At 37.6% G+C, this 24,819-nt stretch overlaps 7 non-coding genes across 7 annotated transcripts; all 7 read left to right on the top strand.

The window, feature by feature from the left end:
• The first annotated feature begins 1,173 nt into the window (after positions 1 to 1,173).
• On the top strand, positions 1,174 to 1,246 carry TRNAF-GAA (transfer RNA phenylalanine (anticodon GAA)). The gene has a single exon. It is a non-coding gene; the product is annotated as a tRNA-Phe (tRNA).
• Positions 1,247 to 7,008: 5,762 nt separating this feature from the next.
• Positions 7,009 to 7,081, top strand: TRNAF-GAA (transfer RNA phenylalanine (anticodon GAA)). Its single transcript has one exon. It is a non-coding gene; the product is annotated as a tRNA-Phe (tRNA).
• Positions 7,082 to 11,670: 4,589 nt separating this feature from the next.
• TRNAF-GAA (transfer RNA phenylalanine (anticodon GAA)) lies at positions 11,671 to 11,743 on the top strand. Its single transcript has one exon. It is a non-coding gene; the product is annotated as a tRNA-Phe (tRNA).
• A 4,015-nt stretch (positions 11,744 to 15,758) lies between these two features.
• On the top strand, positions 15,759 to 15,831 carry TRNAF-GAA (transfer RNA phenylalanine (anticodon GAA)). The gene has a single exon. It is a non-coding gene; the product is annotated as a tRNA-Phe (tRNA).
• A 2,843-nt stretch (positions 15,832 to 18,674) lies between these two features.
• Positions 18,675 to 18,747, top strand: TRNAF-GAA (transfer RNA phenylalanine (anticodon GAA)). Its single transcript has one exon. It is a non-coding gene; the product is annotated as a tRNA-Phe (tRNA).
• A 2,845-nt stretch (positions 18,748 to 21,592) lies between these two features.
• On the top strand, positions 21,593 to 21,665 carry TRNAF-GAA (transfer RNA phenylalanine (anticodon GAA)). Its single transcript has one exon. It is a non-coding gene; the product is annotated as a tRNA-Phe (tRNA).
• A 2,845-nt stretch (positions 21,666 to 24,510) lies between these two features.
• On the top strand, positions 24,511 to 24,583 carry TRNAF-GAA (transfer RNA phenylalanine (anticodon GAA)). The gene has a single exon. It is a non-coding gene; the product is annotated as a tRNA-Phe (tRNA).
• The last annotated feature ends 236 nt before the right edge of the window (positions 24,584 to 24,819 follow it).

The following is a 24,819-nucleotide window of genomic DNA, read 5'->3' on the forward strand; positions in this document are numbered from 1 at the left end:
GACCCAAACATCCAGCAGGTCGAAATAGCTCAGTTGGGAGAGCGTAAGACTGAAGATCTAATGGTCCCTGGTTCAATCCGGGTTTCGGCACAATTTCAACTTCTGCTTTTCATGTCACAAAAGCTGTTTGGAGTTAAATCAACGCTCTTCTTTATCAAAACCTTTTATCATTCTGATCAACAACACAATCAATTCAACATATTCTTTACTTTCTGTCTTCCTTTCAAACTTGCTTCCACCTCTCTTGTATTCAACTATGCCTCATTTATTTGCAACTTCTTGCTTTATTTTAAAGTAAAGCTTTGCCTGCATCAGCCTCCAATTCCCCTTATACAAAACTGTCAGTAGTCAGATGACATAGCTGGTACACCCTGGCCATATAGGTCTGTGTTTCAGAGTATAAGTCAATTCAGAGTTTAGAAAAAAAAATTCTACCTACATTGTCCCCTAAAAAGGATATTCACTCATCAGACCAAGTTACCTGCTGAATGATACTGGACACTTTAACACATAACTATAAACGAAAATAGAATGACCAGGTTCTGTATGTATCGTCTACAATTATTAATAATACATCAGGAGGCCACAGGGACTTGTTGGCTGAAATATCTCAGTTGGGAGATCGTTAGACTGAAGAGCTTAAGGTACCTGATTCAATCCTGACTTTCAGCACAGTGCGAGGAGATCCTACATTCTTGCAAAATATTTCTTGAAATCAGCTCTAGTTTTTTTTTCTTTATTTCTCAAAATATTTTATCAACTGATCAACAACATGATAACTTCAACAAAAAGTTGTCTTTCTGTCCTTCTAAACTTGCTTCCACCTCTCTTGCCATCAGCTTTGATGACGAATTTATCCCATTTTATACTTTTTTCAAAGTAAACTCTTGTCTGCATCAGCTTTCACTTCTCCTTGAACAAAGTTGTCAGTATTGAGATGACATAGCTTACCTACTCAGGCGACATACGTCTGTGTAATACAGTGCTGGTCCACTCAGAGTTTTAAAAGAAAAACGACCTAACATTTATCCCAAAAACGCTACTCACCCATTTCAACAGTTAGCTGCTGAACAATGCAGGACACAGCTCTAACCTCAGATTGAAAATCCAGGTTCTGCATCTCTGTTCTGGGATTGTTCAAAAAAAGAGGCTGAATACTATAGCTGCTGGCAGGCCGAAATAGCTCAGTTGGGAGAGCGTTAGACTGAAGATCTAAAGGTCCCTGGTTCGATCCCGGGTTTCGGCACATTTTGAACTTCTGCTTTGCATGCCACAAAGACTATTTTGAGTCAACTCATATTGACTTTGTTTATAATGATCAAAACCTTTTATCAAGATAATCGACAACACAATTAATTCAACATATTATTTACTTTCTGTCTTTCTTTCAAACTTGCTTCCACCTCTCTTGTATTCAACTTTGCCTCCTTTATTTCCCAATTCTTCCTTTAATTGAAAGTAAAGCTTTGCCTGCATCAGCCTCCAGTTCCCCTTATACAAAACTATTAGTAGTCAGATGACCTAGCTTGCCGACCCTCGCCATATAGGTCTGTGTTTCTGAGTATAAGTCCATTCATAGTTTACAAACATCATCTAACTAACTTGGCTCCTAAAAAGGAAATTCACCCATCAGACCAATTTAGCTACTGAATAATACTGGACAATTTAACACATAACTGCACATGCAGATAGAGTGACCAGGTTCTGCATTTATCTTTAACAATTATAAAAAATACAACAGAAAGCCAAAAATGCCAGCTGGATGAAATAGCTCAGTTGGGAGAGCAGTAGACTGAAGATCTAAAGGTCCCTGGTTCAATCCCGGGTGTAGGCACATTTTGAACTTCTGCTTTGCATGCCACAAATGCTATTTGGAGTCAACTCATATTGACGTTGTTTATAATGATCAAAACCTTTTATCAAGCTGATCGATAAGACAACCATTTCAACATATTTTTTACATTCTGTCTTTCTGTCAAACTTGCTTCCACCTCTCTTGTATTCAACTTTACCTGCTTTATTTGCCAATTCTTCCTTTAATTGAAAGTAAAGCTTTGCCTGCATCAGCCTCGAGTTCCCCTTATACAAAACTGTTAGTAGTCAGATGACCTAGTTTGCCTACCCTCGCCATATAGGTCTGTGTGTCTGAGTATAAGTCCATTCATAGTTTACAAACATCTTCTAACTAACTTGGCTCCTAAAAAGGAAATTCACCCATCAGACCAATTTAGCTGCTGAATAATATTGGACAATTTAACACATAACTGCACATGCAGATAGAATGACCAGGGTCTGCATTTATCTTTAACAATTATCAAAAATACAACAGAAAGCCAAAATGGCCAGCTGGATGAAATGGCTCAGTTGGGAGAGTGTTAGATTGAAAATCTAAAAGTCCCTTGTTCAATGCTGGGTTTCGGAAAAGTCTGAGAGGTTTCTTGCTTCTCACAAAATATTTCTTGGTATCAGCTCAAGTTTTTCTTTCTTTATTTATCAAAATATTTGATCAACTGATCGACAACATGATCAATTCAACATAGAATTGTCTTTCTGTCCTCCTTCTAAATTTGCTTCCACCTCTCTTGCATTCAGCTTCGACTACAAATGTTTCCTATTTCATGCTTTTTTGTAAAGTAAACTCTTGTCTGCATCAGCTTCCACTTCTCCTTGAACACAGATTTCAGTATTCAGATGACATAGCATACCTACTCAGGCCAAATACCTCTGTGTAATATGGTGCTAGTCCATTCAGAGTAAAAAAAAAAGCTACCTAACCTGGATCCGAAAAATGCTATTTACCTATTGCACCCGTTAACGGATGAATGATACAGGACATCTTAAAACATAGCTCTAGCATGAGGTTGAGCATCTATTTTCTTGGGAAGTTTAAAAGAAAGGATGAAGACCCAAACTACCAGCAGGCCGAAATAGCTCATATGGGAGAGCGTTAGACTGAAGATCTAAAGGTCCCTGGTTCAATCCTGGGTTTCGGCACAATTTCAACTTCTGCTTTTCATGTCACAAAAGCTGTTTGGAGTTAAATCAACGCTCTTCTTTATCAAAACCTTTTATGAATCTGATCAACAACACAATCAATTCAACATATTATTTACTTTCTGTCTTCCTTTCAAACTTGCTTCCACCTCTCTTGTATTCAACTATGCCTCATTTATTTGCAACTTCTTGCTTTATTTTAAAGTAAAGCTTTGCCTGCATCAGCCTCCAATTCCCCTTATACAAAACTGTCAGTAGTCAGATGACATAGCTTGTACACCCTGGCCATATAGGTCTGTGTTTCAGAGTATAAGTCAATTCAGAGTTTAGAAAAAAAAATTCTACTTACCTTGTCCCCTAAAAAGGATATTCACTCATCAGACCAAGTTACCTGCTGAATGATACTGGACACTTTAACACATAACTATAAACGAAAATAGAATGACCAGGTTCTGTATGTATCGTCTACAATTATTAATAAAACATCAGGAGGCCACAGGGACTTGTTGGCTGAAATATCTCAGTTGGGAGATCGTTAGACTGAAGAGCTTAAGGTACCTGATTCAATCCTGACTTTCAGCACAGTGCGAGGGGATCCTACATTCTTGCAAAATATTTCTTGAAATCAGCTCTAGTTTTTTTTTTCTTTATTTCTCAAAATATTTTATCAACTGATCAACAACATGATAACTTCAACAAAAAGTTGTCTTTCTGTACTCCTTCTAAACTTGCTTCCACCTCTCTTGCCATCAGCTTTGATGACGAATTTATCCCATTTTATACTTTTTTCAAAGTAAACTCTTGTCTGCATCAGCTTTCACTTCTCCTTGAACAAAGTTGTCAGTATTGAGATGACATAGCTTACCTACTCAGGCGACATACGTCTGTGTAATACAGTGCTGGTCCACTCAGAGTTTTAAAAGAAAAACGACCTAACATTTATCCCAAAAACGCTACTCACCCATTTCACCAGTTAGCTGCTGAACAATGCAGGACACATTAAAACACAGCTCTAACCTCAGATTGAAAATCCAGGTTCTGCATCTCTGTTCTGGGATTGTTCAAAAAAAGAGGCTGAATACTATAGCTGCCGGCAGGCTGAAATAGCTCAGTTGGGAGAGCGTTAGACTGAAGATCTAAAGGTCCCTGGTTCTATCCCGGGTTTCGGCACATTTTGAACTTCTGCTTTGCATGCCACAAAGACTATTTTGAGTCAACTCATATTGACTTTGTTTATAATGATCAAAACCTTTTATCAAGATAATCGACAATACAATTAATTCAACATATTATTTACTTTCTGTCTTTCATTCAAACTTGCTTCCACCTCTCTTGTATTCAACTTTGCCTCCTTTATTTCCCAATTCTTCCTTTAATTGAAAGTAAAGCTTTGCCTGCATCAGCCTCCAGTTCCCCTTATACAAAACTGTTAGTAGTCAGATGACCTAGCTTGCCGACCCTCGCCATATAGGTCTGTGTTTCTGAGTATAAGTCCATTCATAGTTTACAAACATCATCTAACTAACTTGGCTCCTAAAAAGGAAATTCACCCATCAGACCAATTTAGCTACTGAATAATACTGGACAATTTAACACATAACTGTACATGCAGATAGAGTGACCAGGTTCTGCATTTATCTTTAACAATTATAAAAAATACAACAGAAAGCCAAAATTGCCAGCTGGATGAAATAGCTCAGTTGGGAGAGCAGTAGACTGAAGATCTAAAGGTCCCTGGTTCAATCCTGGGTTGAGGCACATTTTGAACTTCTGCTTTGCATGCCACAAATGCTATTTGGAGTCAACTCATATTGACGTTGTTTATAATGATCAAAACCTTTTATCAAGCTGATCGATAAGACAACCATTTCAACATATTTTTTACATTCTGTCTTTCTGTCAAACTTGCTTTCACCTCTCTTGTATTCAACTTTACCTGCTTTATTTGCCAATTCTTCCTTTAATTGAAAGTAAAGCGTTGCCTGCATCAGCCTCGAGTTCCCCGTATACAAAACTGTTAGTAGTCAGATGACCTAGTTTGCCTACCCTCGCCATATAGGTCTGTGTGTCTGAGTATAAGTCCATTCATAGTTTACAAACATCTTCTAACTAACTTCGCTCCTAAAAAGGAAATTCACCCATCAGACCAATTTAGCTGCTGAATAATATTGGACAATTTAACACATAACTGCACATGCAGATAGAATGACCAGGGTCTGCATTTATCTTTAACAATTATCAAAAATACAACAGAAAGCCAAAATGGCCAGCTGGATGAAATAGCTCAGTTGGGAGAGTGTTAGATTGAAAATCTAAAAGTCCCTTGTTCAATGCTGGGTTTCGGAAAAGTCTAAGAGGTTTCTTGCTTCTCACAAAATATTTCTTGGTATCAGCTCAAGTTTTTCTTTCTTTATTTATCAAAAATTTTGATCAACTGATCCACAACATGATCAATTCAACATAGAATTGTCTTTCTGTCCTCCTTCTAAATTTGCTTCCACCTCTCTTGCATTCAGCTTCGACTACAAATGTTTCCTATTTCATGCTTTTTTGTAAAGTAAACTCTTGTCTGCATCAGCTTCCACTTCTCCTTGAACACAGATTTCAGTATTCAGATGACATAGCTTACCTACTCAGGCCAAATACCTCTGTGTAATATGGTGCTAGTCCATTTAGAGTAAAAAAAAAAGCTACCTAACCTGGATCCGAAAAATGCTATTTACCTATTGCACCCGTTAACTGATGAATGATACAGGACATCTTAAAACATAGCTCTAGCATGAGGTTGAGCATCTATTTTCTTGGGAAGTTTAAAAGAAGGGATGAAGACCCAAACTACCAGCAGGCCGAAATAGCTCAGTTGGGAGAGCGTAAGACTGAAGATCTAATGGTCCCTGGTTAAATCCCGGGTTTCGGCACAATTTCAACTTCTGCTTTTCATGTCACAAAAGCTGTTTGGAGTTAAATCAACGCTCTTCTTTATCAAAACCTTTTATCATTCTGATCAACAACACAATCAATTCAACATATTCTTTACTTTCTGTCTTCCTTTCAAACTTGCTTCCACCTCTCTTGTATTCAACTATGCCTCATTTATTTGCAACTTCTTGCTTTATTTTAAAGTAAAGCTTTGCCTGCATCAGCCTCCAATTCCCCTTATACAAAACTGTCAGTAGTCAGATGACATAGCTGGTACACCCTGGCCATATAGGTCTGTGTTTCAGAGTATAAGTCAATTCAGAGTTTAGAAAAAAAAATTCTACCTACATTGTCCCCTAAAAAGGATATTCACTCATCAGACCAAGTTACCTGCTGAATGATACTGGACACTTTAACACATAACTATAAACGAAAATAGAATGACCAGGTTCTGTATGTATCGTCTACAATTATTAATAATACATCAGGAGGCCACAGGGACTTGTTGGCTGAAATATCTCAGTTGGGAGATCGTTAGACTGAAGAGCTTAAGGTACCTGATTCAATCCTGACTTTCAGCACAGTGCGAGGGGATCCTACATTCTTGCAAAATATTTCTTGAAATCAGCTCTAGTTTTTTTTTCTTTATTTCTCAAAATATTTTATCAACTGATCAACAACATGATAACTTCAACAAAAAGTTGTCTTTCTGTCCTCCTTCTAAACTTGCTTCCACCACTCTTGCCATCAGCTTTGATGACAAATTTATCCCATTTTATACTTTTTTCAAAGTAAACTCTTGTCTGCATCAGCTTTCACTTCTCCTTGAACAAACTTGTCAGTATTGAGATGACATAGCTTACCTACTCAGGCGACATACGTCTGTGTAATACAGTGCTGGTCCACTTAGAGTTTTAAAAGAAAAACGACCTAACATTTATCCCAAAAACGCTACTCACCCATTTCACCAGTTAGCTGCTGAACAATGCAGGACACATTAAAACACAGCTCTAACCTCAGATTGAAAATCCAGGTTCTGCATCTCTGTTCTGGGATTGTTCAAAAAAAGAGGCTGAATACTATAGCTGCTGGCTGGCCAAAATAGCTCAGTTGGGAGAGCGTTAGACTGAAGATCTAAAGGTCCCTGGTTCGATCCCGGGTTTCGGCACATTTTGAACTTCTGCTTTGCATGCCACAAAGACTATTTTGCGTCAACTCATATTGACTTTGTTTATAATGATCAAAACCTTTTATCAAGATAATCGACAATACAATTAATTCAACATATTATTTACTTTCTGTCTTTCTTTCAACCTTGCTTCCACCTCTCGTATTCAACTTTGCCTCCTTTATTTCCCAATTCTTCCTTTAATTGAAAGTAAAGCTTTGCCTGCATCAGCCTCCAGTTCCCCTTATACAAAACTGTTAGTAGTCAGATGACCTAGCTTGCCGACCCTCGCCATATAGGTCTGTGTTTCTGAGTATAAGTCCATTCATAGTTTACAAACATCATCTAACTAACTTGGCTCCTAAAAAGGAAATTCACCCATCAGACCAATTTAGCTACTGAATAATACTGGACAATTTAACACATAACTGCACATGCAGATAGAGTGACCAGGTTCTGCATTTATCTTTAACAATTATAAAAAATACAACAGAAAGCCAAAATTGGCAGCTGGGTGAAATAGCTCAGTTGGGAGAGCAGTAGACTGAAGATCTAAAGGTCCCTGGTTCAATCCCGGGTTTAGGCACATTTTGAACTTCTGCTTTGCATGCCACAAATGCTATTTGGAGTCAACTCATATTGTTGTTGTTTATAATGATCAAAACCTTTTATCAACCTGATCGATAAGACAACCATTTCAACATATTTTTTACATTCTGTCTTTCTGTCAAACTTGCTTCCACCTCTCTTGTATTCAACTTTACCTGCTTTATTTGCCAATTCTTCCTTTAATTGAAAGTAAAGCTTTGCCTGCATCAGCCTCGAGTTCCCCTTATTCAAAACTGTTAGTAGTCAGACGACCTAGTTTGCCTACCCTCGCCATATAGGTCTGTGTGTCTGAGTATAAGTCCATTCATAGTTTACAAACATCTTCTAACTAACTTGGCTCCTAAAAAGGAAATTCACCCATCAGACCAATTTAGCTGCTGAATAATATTGGACAATTTAACACATAACTGCACATGCAGATAGAATGACCAGGGTCTGCATTTATCTTTAACAATTATCAAAAATACAACAGAAAGCCAAAATGGCCAGCTGGATGAAATAGCTCAGTTGGGAGAGTGTTAGATTGAAAATCTAAAAGTCCCTTGTTCAATGCTGGGTTTCGGAAAAGTCTGAGAGGTTTCTTGCTTCTCACAAAATATTTCTTGGTATCAGCTCAAGTTTTTCTTTCTTTATTTATCAAAATATTTGATCAACTGATCGACAACATGATCAATTCAACATAGAATTGTCTTTCTGTCCTCCTTCTAAATTTGCTTCCACCTCTCTTGCATTCAGCTTCGACTACAAATGTTTCCTATTTCATGCTTTTTTGTAAAGTAAACTCTTGTCTGCATCAGCTTCCACTTCTCCTTGAACACAGATTTCAGTATTCAGATGACATAGCTTACCTACTCAGGCCAAATACCTCTGTGTAATATGGTGCTAGTCCATTTAGAGTAAAAAAAAAAGCTACCTAACCTGGATCCGAAAAATGCTATTTACCTATTGCACCTGTTAACTGATGAATGATACAGGACATCTTAAAACATAGCTCTAGCATGAGGTTGAGCATTTATTTTCTTGGGAAGTTTAAAAGAAGGGATGAAGACCCAAACTACCAGCAGGCTGAAATAGCTCAGTTGGGAGAGCGTAAGACTGAAGATCTAATGGTCCCTGGTTCAATCCCGGGTTTCGGCACAATTTCAACTTCTGCTTTTCATGTCACAAAAGCTGTTTGGAGTTAAATCAACGCTCTTCTTTATCAAAACCTTTTATCATTCTGATCAACAACACAATCAATTCAACACATTCTTTACTTTCTGTCTTCCTTTCAAACTTGCTTCCACCTCTCTTGTATTCAACTATGCCTCATTTATTTGCAACTTCTTGCTTTATTTTAAAGTAAAGCTTTGCCTGCATCAGCCTCCAATTCCCCTTATACAAAACTGTCAGTAGTCAGATGACATAGCTGGTACACCCTGGCCATATAGGTCTGTGTTTCAGAGTATAAGTCAATTCAGAGATTAGAAAAAAAAATTCTACCTACATTGTCCCCTAAAAGGATATTCACTCATCAGACCAAGTTACCTGCTGAATGATACTGGACACTTTAACACATAACTATAAACGAAAATAGAATGACCAGGTTCTGTATGTATCGTCTACAATTATTAATAATACATCAGGAGGCCACAGGGACTTGTTGGCTGCAATATCTCAGTTGGGAGATCGTTAGACTGAAGAGCTTAAGGTACCTGATTCAATCCTGACTTTCAGCACAGTGCGAGGGGATCCTACATTCTTGCAAAATATTTCTTGAAATCAGCTCTAGTTTTTTTTTCTTTATTTCTCAAAATATTTTATCAACTGATCAACAACATGATAACTTCAACAAAAAGTTGTCTTTCTGTCCTCCTTCTAAACTTGCTTCCACCACTCTTGCCATCAGCTTTGATGACGAATTTATCCCATTTTATACTTTTTTCAAAGTAATCTCTTGTCTGCATCAGCTTTCACTTCTCCTTGAACAAAGTTGTCAGTATTGAGATGACATAGCTTACCTACTCAGGCGACATACGTCTGTGTAATACAGTGCTGGTCCACTTAGAGTTTTAAAAGAAAAACGACCTAACATTTATCCCAAAAACGCTACTCACCCATTTCACCAGTTAGCTGCTGAACAATGCAGGACACATTAAAACACAGCTCTAACCTCAGATTGAAAATCCAGGTTCTGCATCTCTGTTCTGGGATTGTTCAAAAAAAGAGGCTGAATACTATAGCTGCTGGCAGGCCGAAATAGCTCAGTTGGGAGAGCGTTAGACTGAAGATCTAAAGGTCCCTGGTTCGATCCCGGGTCTCGGCACATTTTGAACTTCTGCTTTGCATGCCACAAAGACTATTTTGAGTCAACTCATATTGACTTTGTTTATAATGATCAAAACCTTTTATCAAGATAATCGACAATACAATTAATTCAACATATTATTTACTTTCTGTCTTTCTTTCAAACTTGCTTCCACCTCTCTTGTATTCAACTTTGCCTCCTTTATTTCCCAATTCTTCCTTTAATTGAAAGTAAAGTTTTGCCTGCATCAGCCTCCAGTTCCCCTTATACAAAACTATTAGTAGTCAGATGACCTAGCTTGCCGACCCTCGCCATATAGGTCTGTGTTTCTGAGTATAAGTCCATTCATAGTTTACAAACATCATCTAACTAACTTGGCTCCTAAAAAGGAAATTCACCCATCAGACCAATTTAGCTACTGAATAATACTGGACAATTTAACACATAACTGCACATGCAGATAGAGTGACCAGGTTCTGCATTTATCTTTAACAATTATAAAACATACAACAGAAAGCCAAAAATGCCAGCTGGATGATATAGCTCAGTTGGGAGAGCAGTAGACTGAAGATCTAAAGGTCCCTGGTTCAATCCCGGGTGTAGGCACATTTTGAACTTCTGCTTTGCATGCCACAAATGCTATTTGGAGTCAACTCATATTGACGTTGTTTATAATGATCAAAACCTTTTATCAAGCTGATCGATAAGACAACCATTTCAACATATTTTTTACATTCTGTCTTTCTGTCAAACTTGCTTCCACCTCTCTTGTATTCAACTTTACCTGCTTTATTTGCCAATTCTTCCTTTAATTGAAAGTAAAGCTTTGCCTGCATCAGCCTCGAGTTCCCCTTATACAAAACTGTTAGTAGTCAGATGACCTAGTTTGCCTACCCTCGCCATATAGGTCTGTGTGTCTGAGTATGAGTCCATTCATAGTTTACAAACATCTTCTAACTAACTTGGCTCCTAAAAAGGAAATTCACCCATCAGACCAATTTAGCTGCTGAATAATATTGGACAATTTAACACATAACTGCACATGCAGATAGAATGACCAGGGTCTGCATTTATCTTTAACAATTATCAAATATACAACAGAAAGCCAAAATGGCCGTCTGGATGAAATAGCTCAGTTGGGAGAGTGTTAGATTGAAAATCTAAAAGTCCCTTGTTCAATGCTGGGTTTCGGAAAAGTCTGAGAGGTTTCTTGCTTCTCACAAAATATTTCTTGGTATCAGCTCAAGTTTTTCTTTCTTTATTTATCAAAATATTTGATCAACTGATCGACAACATGATCAATTCAACATAGAATTGTCTTTCTGTCCTCCTTCTAAATTTGCTTCCACCTCTCTTGCATTCAGCTTCGACTACAAATGTTTCCTATTTCATGCTTTTTTGTAAAGTAAACTCTTGTCTGCATCAGCTTCCACTTCTCCTTGAACACAGATTTCAGTATTCAGATGACATAGCTTACCTACTCAGGCCAAATACCTCTGTGTAATATGGTGCTAGTCCATTCAGAGTAAAAAAAAAAGCTACCTAACCTGGATCCGAAAAATGCTATTTACCTATTGCACCCGTTAACTGATGAATGATACAGGACATCTTAAAACATAGCTCTAGCATGAGGTTGAGCATCTATTTTCTTGGAAAGTTTAAAAGAAAGGATGAAGACCCAAACTACCAGCAGGCCGAAATAGCTCAGTTGGGAGAGCGTTAGACTGAAGATCTAAAGGTCCCTGGTTCAATCCCGGGTTTCGGCACAATTTCAACTTCTGCTTTTCATGTCACAAAAGCTGTTTGGAGTTAAATCAACGCTCTTCTTTATCAAAACCTTTCATCAAGCTGATCAACAACACAATCAATTCAACATATTATTTACTTTCTGACTTCCTTTCAAACTTGCTTCCACCTCTCTTGTATTCAACTATGCCTCATTTATTTGCAACTTCTTGCTTTATTTTAAAGTAAAGCTTTGCCTGCATCAGCCTCCAATTCCCCTTATACAAAACTGTCAGTAGTCAGATGACATAGCTTGTACACCCTGGCCATATAGGTCTGTGTTTCAGAGTATAAGTCAATTCAGAGTTTAGAAAAAAAAATTCTACTTACCTTGTCCCCTAAAAAGGATATTCACTCATCAGACCAAGTTACCTGCTGAATGATACTGGACACTTTAACACATAACTATAAACGAAAATAGAATGACCAGGTTCTGTATGTATCGTCTACAATTATTAATAATACATCAGGAGGCCACAGGGACTTGTTGGCTGAAATATCTCAGTTGGGAGATCGTTAGACTGAAGAGCTTAAGGTACCTGATTCAATCCTGACTTTCAGCACAGTGCGAGGGGATCCTACATTCTTGCAAAATATTTCTTGAAATCAGCTCTAGTTTTTTTTTTCTTTATTTCTCAAAATATTTTATCAACTGATCAACAACATGATAACTTCAACAAAAAGTTGTCTTTCTGTCCTCCTTCTAAACTTGCTTCCACCTCTCTTGCCATCAGCTTTGATGACGAATTTATCCCATTTTATACTTTTTTCAAAGTAAACTCTTGTCTGCATCAGCTTTCACTTCTCCTTGAACAAAGTTGTCAGTATTGAGATGACATAGCTTACCTACTCAGGCGACATACGTCTGTGTAATACAGTGCTGGTCCACTCAGAGTTTTAAAAGAAAAACGACCTAACATTTATCCCAAAAACGCTACTCACCCATTTCACCAGTTAGCTGCTGAACAATGCAGGACACATTAAAACACAGCTCTAACCTCAGATTGAAAATCCAGGTTCTGCATCTCTGTTCTGGGATTGTTCAAAAAAAGAGGCTGAATACTATAGCTGCTGGCAGGCTGAAATAGCTCAGTTGGGAGAGCGTTAGACTGAAGATCTAAAGGTCCCTGGTTCTATCCCGTGTTTCGGCACATTTTGAACTTCTGCTTTGCATGCCACAAAGACTATTTTGAGTCAACTCATATTGACTTTGTTTATAATGATCAAAACCTTTTATCAAGATAATGGACAATACAATTAATTCAACATATTATTTACTTTCTGTCTTTCATTCAAACTTGCTTCCACCTCTCTTGTATTCAACTTTGCCTCCTTTATTTCCCAATTCTTCCTTTAATTGAAAGTAAAGCTTTGCCTGCATCAGCCTCCAGTTCCCCTTATACAAAACTGTTAGTAGTCAGATGACCTAGCTTGCCGACCCTCGCCATATAGGTCTGTGTTTCTGAGTATAAGTCCATTCATAGTTTACAAACATCATCTAACTAACTTGGCTCCTAAAAAGGAAATTCACCCATCAGACCAATTTAGCTACTGAATAATACTGGACAATTTAACACATAACTGTACATGCAGATAGAGTGACCAGGTTCTGCATTTATCTTTAACAATTATAAAAAATACAACAGAAAGCCAAAATTGCCAGCTGGATGAAATAGCTCAGTTGGGAGAGCAGTAGACTGAAGATCTAAAGGTCCCTGGTTCAATCCTGGGTTTAGGCACATTTTGAACTTCTGCTTTGCATGCCACAAATGCTATTTGGAGTCAACTCATATTGACGTTGTTTATAATGATCAAAACCTTTTATCAAGCTGATCGATAAGACAACCATTTCAACATATTTTTTACATTCTGTCTTTCTGTCAAACTTGCTTCCACCTCTCTTGTATTCAACTTTACCTGCTTTATTTGCCAATTCTTCCTTTAATTGAAAGTAAAGCGTTGCCTGCATCAGCCTCGAGTTCCCCGTATACAAAACTGTTAGTAGTCAGATGACCTAGTTTGCCTACCCTCGCCATATAGGTCTGTGTGTCTGAGTATAAGTCCATTCATAGTTTACAAACATCTTCTAACTAACTTGGCTCCTAAAAAGGAAATTCACCCATCAGACCAATTTAGCTGCTGAATAATACTGGACAATTTAACACATAACTGCACATGCAGATAGAATGACCAGGGTCTGCATTTATCTTTAACAATTATCAAAAATACAACAGAAAGCCAAAATGGCCAGCTGGATGAAATAGCTCAGTTGGGAGAGTGTTAGATTGAAAATCTAAAAGTCCCTTGTTCAATGCTGGGTTTCGGAAAAGTCTAAGAGGTTTCTTGCTTCTCACAAAATATTTCTTGGTATCAGCTCAAGTTTTTCTTTCTTTATTTATCAAAAATTTTGATCAACTGATCCACAACATGATCAATTCAACATAGAATTGTCTTTCTGTCCTCCTTCTAAATTTGCTTCCACCTCTCTTGCATTCAGCTTCGACTACAAATGTTTCCTATTTCATGCTTTTTTGTAAAGTAAACTCTTGTCTGCATCAGCTTCCACTTCTCCTTGAACACAGATTTCAGTATTCAGATGACATAGCTTACCTACTCAGGCCAAATACCTCTGTGTAATATGGTGCTAGTCCATTTAGAGTAAAAAAAAAAGCTACCTAACCTGGATCCGAAAAATGCTATTTACCTATTGCACCCGTTAACTGATGAATGATACAGGACATCTTAAAACATAGCTCTAGCATGAGGTTGAGCATCTATTTTCTTGGGAAGTTTAAAAGAAGGGATGAAGACCCAAACTACCAGCAGGCCGAAATAGCTCAGTTGGGAGAGCGTAAGACTGAAGATCTAATGGTCCCTGGTTCAATCCCGGGTTTCGGCACAATTTCAACTTCTGCTTTTCATGTCACAAAAGCTGTTTGGAGTTAAATCAACGCTCTTCTTTATCAAAACCTTTTATCATTCTGATCAACAACACAATCAATTCAACATATTCTTTACTTTCTGTCTTCCTTTCAAACTTGCTTCCACCTCTCTTGTATTCAACTATGCCTCATTTATTTGCAACTTCTTGCTTTATTTTAAAGTAAAGCTTTGCCTGCATCAGCCTCCAATTCCCCTTATACAAAACTGTCAGTAGTCAGATGACATAGCTGGTACACCCTGGCCATATAGGTCTGTGTTTCAGAGTATAAGTCAATTCAGAGTTTAGAAAAAAAAATTCTACCTACATTGTCCCCTAAAAAGGATATTCACTCATCAGACCAAGTTACCTGCTGAATGATACTGGACACTTTAACACATAACTATAAACGAAAATAGAATGACCAGGTTCTGTATGTATCGTCTACAATTATTAATAATACATCAGGAGGCCACAGGGACTTGTTGGCTGAAATATCTCAGTTGGGAGATCGTTAGACTGAAGAGCTTAAGGTACCTGATTCAATCCTGACTTTCAGCACAGTGCGAGGGGATCCTACATTCTTGCAAAATATTTCTTGAAATCAGCTCTAGTGTTTTTTTTCTTTATTTCTCAAAATATTTTATCAACTGATCAACAACATGATAACTTCAACAAAAAGTTGTCTTTCTGTCCTCCTTCTAAACTTGCTTCCACCACTCTTGCCATCAGCTTTGATGACGAATTTATCCCATTTTATACTTTTTTCAAAGTAAACTCTTGTCTGCATCAGCTTTCACTTCTCCTTGAACAAACTTGTCAGTATTGAGATGACATAGCTTACCTACTCAGGCGACATACGTCTGTGTAATACAGTGCTGGTCCACTTAGAGTTTTAAAAGAAAAACGACCTAACATTTATCCCAAAAACGCTACTCACCCATTTCACCAGTTAGCTGCTGAACAATGCAGGACACATTAAAACACAGCTCTAACCTCAGATTGAAAATCCAGGTTCTGCATCTCTGTTCTGGGATTGTTCAAAAAAAGAGGCTGAATACTATAGCTGCTGGCTGGCCGAAATAGCTCAGTTGGGAGAGCGTTAGACTGAAGATCTAAAGGTCCCTGGTTCGATCCCGGGTTTCGGCACATTTTGAACTTCTGCTTTGCATGCCACAAAGACTATTTTGAGTCAACTCATATTGACTTTGTTTATAATGATCAAAACCTTTTATCAAGATAATCGACAATACAATTAATTCAACATATTATTTACTTTCTGTCTTTCTTTCAACCTTGCTTCCACCTCTCGTATTCAACTTTGCCTCCTTTATTTCCCAATTCTTCCTTTAATTGAAAGTAAAGCTTTGCCTGCATCAGCCTCCAGTTCCCCTTATACAAAACTGTTAGTAGTCAGATGACCTAGCTTGCCGACCCTCGCCATATAGGTCTGTGTTTCTGAGTATAAGTCCATTCATAGTTTACAAACATCATCTAACTAACTTGGCTCCTAAAAAGGAAATTCACCCATCAGACCAATTTAGCTACTGAATAATACTGGACAATTTAACACATAACTGCACATGCAGATAGAGTGACCAGGTTCTGCATTTATCTTTAACAATTATAAAAAATACAACAGAAAGCCAAAATTGCCAGCTGGGTGAAATAGCTCAGTTGGGAGAGCAGTAGACTGAAGATCTAAAGGTCCCTGGTTCAATCCCGGGTTTAGGCACATTTTGAACTTCTGCTTTGCATGCCACAAATGCTATTTGGAGTCAACTCATATTGACGTTGTTTATAATGATCAAAACCTTTTATCAACCTGATCGATAAGACAACCATTTCAACATATTTTTTACATTCTGTCTTTCTGTCAAACTTGCTTCCACCTCTCTTGTATTCAACTTTACCTGCTTTATTTGCCAATTCTTCCTTTAATTGAAAGTAAAGCTTTGCCTGCATCAGCCTCGAGTTCCCCTTATTCAAAACTGTTAGTAGTCAGATGACCTAGTTTGCCTACCCTCGCCATATAGGTCTGTGTGTCTGAGTATAAGTCCATTCATAGTTTACAAACATCTTCTAACTAAATTGGCTCCTAAAAAGGAAATTCACCCATCAGACCAATTTAGCTGCTGAATAATATTGGACAATTTAACACATAACTGCACATGCAGATAGAATGACCAGGGTCTGCATTTATCTTTAACAATTATCAAAAATACAACAGAAAGCCAAAATGGCCAGCTGGATGAAATAGCTCACTTGGAAGAGTGTTAGATTGAAAATCTAAAAGTCCCTTGTTCAATGCTGGGTTTCGGAAAAGTCTGAGAGGTTTCTTGCTTCTCACAAAATATTACTTGGTATCAGCTCAAGTTTTTCTTTCTTTATTTATCAAAATATTTGATCAACTGATCGACAACATGATCAATTCAACATAGAATTGTCTTTCTGTCCTCCTTCTAAATTTGCTTCCACCTCTCTTGCATTCAGCTTCGACTACAAATGTTTCCTATTTCATGCTTTTTTGTAAAGTAAACTCTTGTCTGCATCAGCTTCCACTTCTCCTTGAACACAGATTTCAGTATTCAGATGACATAGCTTACCTACTCAGGCCAAATACCTCTGTGTAATATGGTGCTAGTCCATTCAGAGTAAAAAAAAAAGCTACCTAACCTGGATCCGAAAAATGCTATTTACCTATTGCACCCGTTAACTGATGAATGATACAGGACATCTTAAAACATAGCTCTAGCATGAGGTTGAGCATCTATTTTCTTGGGAAGTTTAAAAGAAAGGATGAAGACCCAAACTACCAGCAGGCCGAAATAGCTCATTTGGGAGAGCGTTAGACTGAAGATCTAAAGGTCCTTGGTTCAATCCCGGGTTTCGGCACAATTTCAACTTCTGCTTTTCATGTCACTAAAGCTGTTTGGAGTTAAATCAACGCTCTTCTTTATCAAAACCTTTTATGAATCTGATCAACAACACAATCAATTCAACATATTATTTACTTTCTGTCTTCCTTTCAAACTTGCTTCCACCTCTCTTGTATTCAACTATGCCTCATTTATTTGCAACTTCTTGCTTTATTTTAAAGTAAAGCTTTGCCTGCATCAGCCTCCAATTCCCCTTATACAAAACTGTCAGTAGTCAGATGACATAGCTTGTACACCCTGGCCATATAGGTCTGTGGTTCAGAGTATAAGTCAATTCAGAGTTTAGAAAAAAAAATTCTACCTACATTGTGCCCTAAAAAGGATATTCACTCATCAGACCAAGTTACCTGCTGAATGATACTGGACACTTTAACACATAACTATAAACGAAAATAGAATGACCAGGTTCTGTATGTATCGTCTACAATTATTAATAATACATCTGGAGGCCACAGGGACTTGTTGGCTGAAATATCTCAGTTGGGAGATCGTTAGACTGAAGAGCTTAAGGTACCTGATTCAATCCTGACTTTCAGCACAGTGCGAGGGGATCCTACATTCTTGCAAAATATGTCTTGAAATCAGCTCTAGTTTTTTTTTTCTTTATTTCTCAAAATATTTTATCAACTGATCAACAACATGATAACTTCAACAAAAAGTTGTCTTTCTGTCCTCCTTCTAAACTTGCTTCCACCACTCTTGCCATCAGCTTTGATGACGAATTTATCCCATTTTATACTTTTTTCAAAGTAAACTCTTGTCTGCATCAGCTTTCACTTCTCCTTGAACAAAGTTGTCAGTATTGAGATGACATAGCTTACCTACTCAGGCGACATACGTCTGTGTAATACAGTGCTGGTCCACTTAGAGTTTTAAAAGAAAAACAACCTAACATTTATCCCAAAAACGCTACTCACCCATTTCACCAGTTAGCTGCTGAAAAATGCAGGACACATTAAAACACAGCTCTAACCTCAGATTGAAAATCCAGGTTCTGCATCTCTGTTCTGGGATTGTTCAAAAAAAGAGGCTGAATACTATAGCTGCTGGCAGGCCGAAATAGCTCAGTTGGGAGAGCGTTAGACTGAAGATCTAAAGGTCCCTGGTTCGATCCCGGGTTTTGGCACATTTTGAACTTCTGCTTTGCATGCCACAAAGACTATTTTGAGTCAACTCATATTGACTTTGTTTATAATGATCAAAACCTTTTATCAAGATAATCGACAATACAATTAATTCAACATATTATTTACTTTCTGTCTTTCTTTCAAACTTGCTTCCACCTCTCTTGTATTCAACTTTGCCTCCTTTATTTCCCAATTCTTCCTTTAATTGAAAGTAAAGCTTTGCCTGCATCAGCCTCCAGTTCCCCTTATACAAAACTGTTAGTAGTCAGATGACCTAGCTTGCCGACCCTCGCCATATAGGTCTGTGTTTCTGAGTATAAGTCCATTCATAGTTTACAAACATCATCTAACTAACTTGGCTCCTAAAAAGGAAATTCACCCATCAGACCAATTTAGCTACTGAATAATACTGGACAATTTAACACATAACTGCACATGCAGATAGAGTGACCAGGTTCTGCATTTATCTTTAACAATTATAAAAAATACAACAGAAAGCCAAAAATGCCAGCTGGATGAAATAGCTCAGTTGGGAGAGCAGTAGACTGAAGATCTAAAGGTCCCTGGTTCAATCCCGGGTGTAGGCACATTTTGAACTTCTGCTTTGCATGCCACAAATGCTATTTGGAGTCAACTCATATTGACGTTGTTTATAATGATCAAAACCTTTTATCAAGCTGATCGATAAGACAACCATTTCAACATATTTTTTACATTCTGTCTTTCTGTCAAACTTGCTTCCACCTCTCTTGTATTCAACTTTACCTGCTTTATTTGCCAATTCTTCCTTTAATTGAAAGTAAAGCTTTGCCTGCATCAGCCTCGAGTTCCCCTTATACAAAACTGTTAGTAGTCAGATGACCTAGTTTGCCTACCCTCGCCATATAGGTCTGTGTGTCTGAGTATGAGTCCATTCATAGTTTACAAACATCTTCTAACTAACTTGGCTCCTAAAAAGGAAATTCACCCATCAGACCAATTTAGCTGCTGAATAATATTGGACAATTTAACACATAACTGCACATGCCGATAGAATGACCAGGGTCTGCATTTATCTTTAACAATTATCAAAAATACAACAGAAAGCCCAAATGGCCAGCTGGATGAAATAGCTCACTTGGGAGAGTGTTAGATTGAAAATCTAAAAGTCCCTTGTTCAATGCTGGGTTTCGGAAAAGTCTGAGAGGTTTCTTGCTTCTCACAAAATATTTCTTGGTATCAGCTCAAGTTTTTCTTTCTTTATTTATCAAAATATTTGATCAACTGATCGACAACATGATCAATTCAACATAGAATTGTCTTTCTGTCCTCCTTCTAAATTTGCTTCCACCTCTCTTGCATTCAGCTTCGACTACAAATGTTTCCTATTTCATGCTTTTTTGTAAAGTAAACTCTTGTCTGCATCAGCTTCCACTTCTCCTTGAACACAGATTTCAGTATTCAGATGACATAGCTTACCTACTCAGGCCAAATATCTCTGTGTAATATGGTGCTAGTCCATTCAGAGTAAAAAAAAAAGCTACCTAACCTGGATCCGAAAAATGCTATTTACCTATTGCACCCGTTAACTGATGAATGATACAGGACATCTTAAAACATAGCTCTAGCATGAGGTTGAGCATCTATTTTCTTGGGAAGTTTAAAAGAAAGGATGAAGACCCAAACTACCAGCAGGCCGAAATAGCTCATTTGGGAGAGCGTTAGACTGAAGATCTAAAGGTCCTTGGTTCAATCCTGGGTTTCGGCACAATTTCAACTTCTGCTTTTCATGTCACAAAAGCTGTTTGGAGTTAAATCAACGCTCTTCTTTATCAAAACCTTTTATGAATCTGATCAACAACACAATCAATTCAACATATTATTTACTTTCTGTCTTCCTTTCAAACTTGCTTCCACCTCTCTTGTATTCAACTATGCCTCATTTATTTGCAACTTCTTGCTTTATTTTAAAGTAAAGCTTTGCCTGCATCAGCCTCCAATTCCCCTTATACAAAACTGTCAGTAGTCAGATGACATAGCTTGTACACCCTGGCCATATAGGTCTGTGGTTCAGAGTATAAGTCAATTCAGAGTTTAGAAAAAAAAATTCTACCTACATTGTGCCCTAAAAAGGATATTCACTCATCAGACCAAGTTACCTGCTGAATGATACTGGACACTTTAACACATAACTATAAACGAAAATAGAATGACCAGGTTCTGTATGTATCGTCTACAATTATTAATAATACATCTGGAGGCCACAGGGACTTATTGGCTGAAATATCTCAGTTGGGAGATCGTTAGACTGAAGAGCTTAAGGTACCTGATTCAATCCTGACTTTCAGCACAGTGCGAGGGGATCCTACATTCTTGCAAAATATTTCTTGAAATCAGCTCTAGTTTTTTTTTTCTTTATTTCTCAAAATATTTTATCAACTGATCAACAACATGATAACTTCAACAAAAAGTTGTCTTTCTGTCCTCCTTCTAAACTTGCTTCCACCACTCTTGCCATCAGCTTTGATGACGAATTTATCCCATTTTATACTTTTTTCAAAGTAAACTCTTGTCTGCATCAGCTTTCACTTCTCCTTGAACAAAGTTGTCAGTATTGAGATGACATAGCTTACCTACTCAGGCGACATACGTCTGTGTAATACAGTGCTGGTCCACTTAGAGTTTTAAAAGAAAAACAACCTAACATTTATCCCAAAAACGCTACTCACCCATTTCACCAGTTAGCTGCTGAAAAATGCAGGACACATTAAAACACAGCTCTAACCTCAGATTGAAAATCCAGGTTCTGCATCTCTGTTCTGGGATTGTTCAAAAAAAGAGGCTGAATACTATAGCTGCTGGCAGGCCGAAATAGCTCAGTTGGGAGAGCGTTAGACTGAAGATCTAAAGGTCCCTGGTTCGATCCCGGGTTTTGGCACATTTTGAACTTCTGCTTTGCATGCCACAAAGACTATTTTGAGTCAACTCATATTGACTTTGTTTATAATGATCAAAACCTTTTATCAAGATAATCGACAATACAATTAATTCAACATATTATTTACTTTCTGTCTTTCTTTCAAACTTGCTTCCACCTCTCTTGTATTCAACTTTGCCTCCTTTATTTCCCAATTCTTCCTTTAATTGAAAGTAAAGCTTTGCCTGCATCAGCCTCCAGTTCCCCTTATACAAAACTGTTAGTAGTCAGATGACCTAGCTTGCCGACCCTCGCCATATAGGTCTGTGTTTCTGAGTATAAGTCCATTCATAGTTTACAAACATCATCTAACTAACTTGGCTCCTAAAAAGGAAATTCACTCATCAGACCAATTTAGCTACTGAATAATACTGGACAATTTAACACATAACTGCACATGCAGATAGAGTGACCAGGTTCTGCATTTATCTTTAACAATTATAAAAAATACAACAGAAAGCCAAAAATGCCAGCTGGATGAAATACCTCAGTTGGGAGAGCAGTAGACTGAAGATCTAAAGGTCCCTGGTTCAATCCCGGGTTTAGGCACATTTTGAACTTCTGCTTTGCATGCCACAAATGCTATTTGGAGTCAACTCATATTGACGTTGTTTATAATGATCAAAACCTTTTATCAAGCTGATCGATAAGACAACCATTTCAACATATTTTTTACATTCTGTCTTTCTGTCAAACTTGCTTCCACCTCTCTTGTATTCAACTTTACCTGCTTTATTTGCCAATTCTTCCTTTAATTGAAAGTAAAGCTTTGCCTGCATCAGCCTCGAGTTCCCCTTATACAAAACTGTTAGTAGTCAGATGACCTAGTTTGCCTACCCTCGCCATATAGGTCTGTGTGTCTGAGTATAAGTCCATTCATAGTTTACAAACATCTTCTAACTAACTTGGCTCCTAAAAAGGAAATTCACCCATCAGACCAATTTAGCTGCTGAATAATATTGGACAATTTAACACATAACTGCACATGCAGATAGAATGACCAGGGTCTGCATTTATCTTTAACAATTATCAAAAATACAACAGAAAGCCAAAATGGCCAGCTGGATGAAATAGCTCAGTTGGGAGAGTGTTAGATTGAAAATCTAAAAGTCCCTTGTTTAATGCTGGGTTTCGGAAAAGTCTGAGAGGTTTCTTGCTTCTCACAAAATATTTCTTGGTATCAGCTCAAGTTTTTCTTTCTTTATTTATCAAAATATTTGATCAACTGATCGACAACATGATCAATTCAACATAGAATTGTCTTTCTGTCCTCCTTCTAAATTTGCTTCCACCTCTCTTGCATTCAGCTTCGACTACAAATGTTTCCTATTTCATGCTTTTTTGTAAAGTAAACTCTTGTCTGCATCAGCTTCCACTTCTCCTTGAACACAGATTTCAGTATTCAGATGACATAGCTTACCTACTCAGGCCAAATACCTCTGTGTAATATGGTGCTAGTCCATTCAGAGTAAAAAAAAAAGCTACCTAACCTGGATCCGAAAAATGCTATTTACCTATTGCACCCGTTAACTGATGAATGATACAGGACATCTTAAAACATAGCTCTAGCATGAGGTTGAGCATCTATTTTCTTGGGAAGTTTAAAAGAAAGGATGAAGACCCAAACTACCAGCAGGCCGAAATAGCTCATTTGGGAGAGCGTTAGACTGAAGATCTAAAGGTCCTTGGTTCAATCCCGGGTTTCGGCACAATTTCAACTTCTGCTTTTCATGTCACAAAAGCTGTTTGGAGTTAAATCAACGCTCTTCTTTATCAAAACCTTTTATGAATCTGATCAACAACACAATCAATTCAACATATTATTTACTTTCTGTCTTCCTTTCAAACTTGCTTCCACCTCTCTTGTATTCAACTATGCCTCATTTATTTGCAACTTCTTGCTTTATTTTAAAGTAAAGCTTTGCCTGCATCAGCCTCCAATTCCCCTTATACAAAACTGTCAGTAGTCAGATGACATAGCTTGTACACCCTGGCCATATAGGTCTGTGGTTCAGAGTATAAGTCAATTCAGAGTTTAGAAAAAAAAATTCTACCTACATTGTGCCCTAAAAAGGATATTCACTCATCAGACCAAGTTACCTGCTGAATGATACTGGACACTTTAACACATAACTATAAACGAAAATAGAATGACCAGGTTCTGTATGTATCGTCTACAATTATTAATAATACATCTGGAGGCCACAGGGACTTGTTGGCTGAAATATCTCAGTTGGGAGATCGTTAGACTGAAGAGCTTAAGGTACCTGATTCAATCCTGACTTTCAGCACAGTGCGAGGGGATCCTACATTCTTGCAAAATATGTCTTGAAATCAGCTCTAGTTTTTTTTTTCTTTATTTCTCAAAATATTTTATCAACTGATCAACAACATGATAACTTCAACAAAAAGTTGTCTTTCTGTCCTCCTTCTAAACTTGCTTCCACCACTCTTGCCATCAGCTTTGATGACGAATTTATCCCATTTTATACTTTTTTCAAAGTAAACTCTTGTCTGCATCAGCTTTCACTTCTCCTTGAACAAAGTTGTCAGTATTGAGATGACATAGCTTACCTACTCAGGCGACATACGTCTGTGTAATACAGTGCTGGTCCACTTAGAGTTTTAAAAGAAAAACAACCTAACATTTATCCCAAAAACGCTACTCACCCATTTCACCAGTTAGCTGCTGAAAAATGCAGGACACATTAAAACACAGCTCTAACCTCAGATTGAAAATCCAGGTTCTGCATCTCTGTTCTGGGATTGTTCAAAAAAAGAGGCTGAATACTATAGCTGCTGGCAGGCCGAAATAGCTCAGTTGGGAGAGCGTTAGACTGAAGATCTAAAGGTCCCTGGTTCGATCCCGGGTTTTGGCACATTTTGAACTTCTGCTTTGCATGCCACAAAGACTATTTTGAGTCAACTCATATTGACTTTGTTTATAATGATCAAAACCTTTTATCAAGATAATCGACAATACAATTAATTCAACATATTATTTACTTTCTGTCTTTCTTTCAAACTTGCTTCCACCTCTCTTGTATTCAACTTTGCCTCCTTTATTTCCCAATTCTTCCTTTAATTGAAAGTAAAGCTTTGCCTGCATCAGCCT

Source organism: Triturus cristatus, chromosome 8 (genome assembly GCF_964204655.1).
Source record: "Triturus cristatus chromosome 8, aTriCri1.1, whole genome shotgun sequence".
Classification (NCBI taxonomy): Eukaryota; Metazoa; Chordata; class Amphibia; order Caudata; family Salamandridae; genus Triturus; species Triturus cristatus.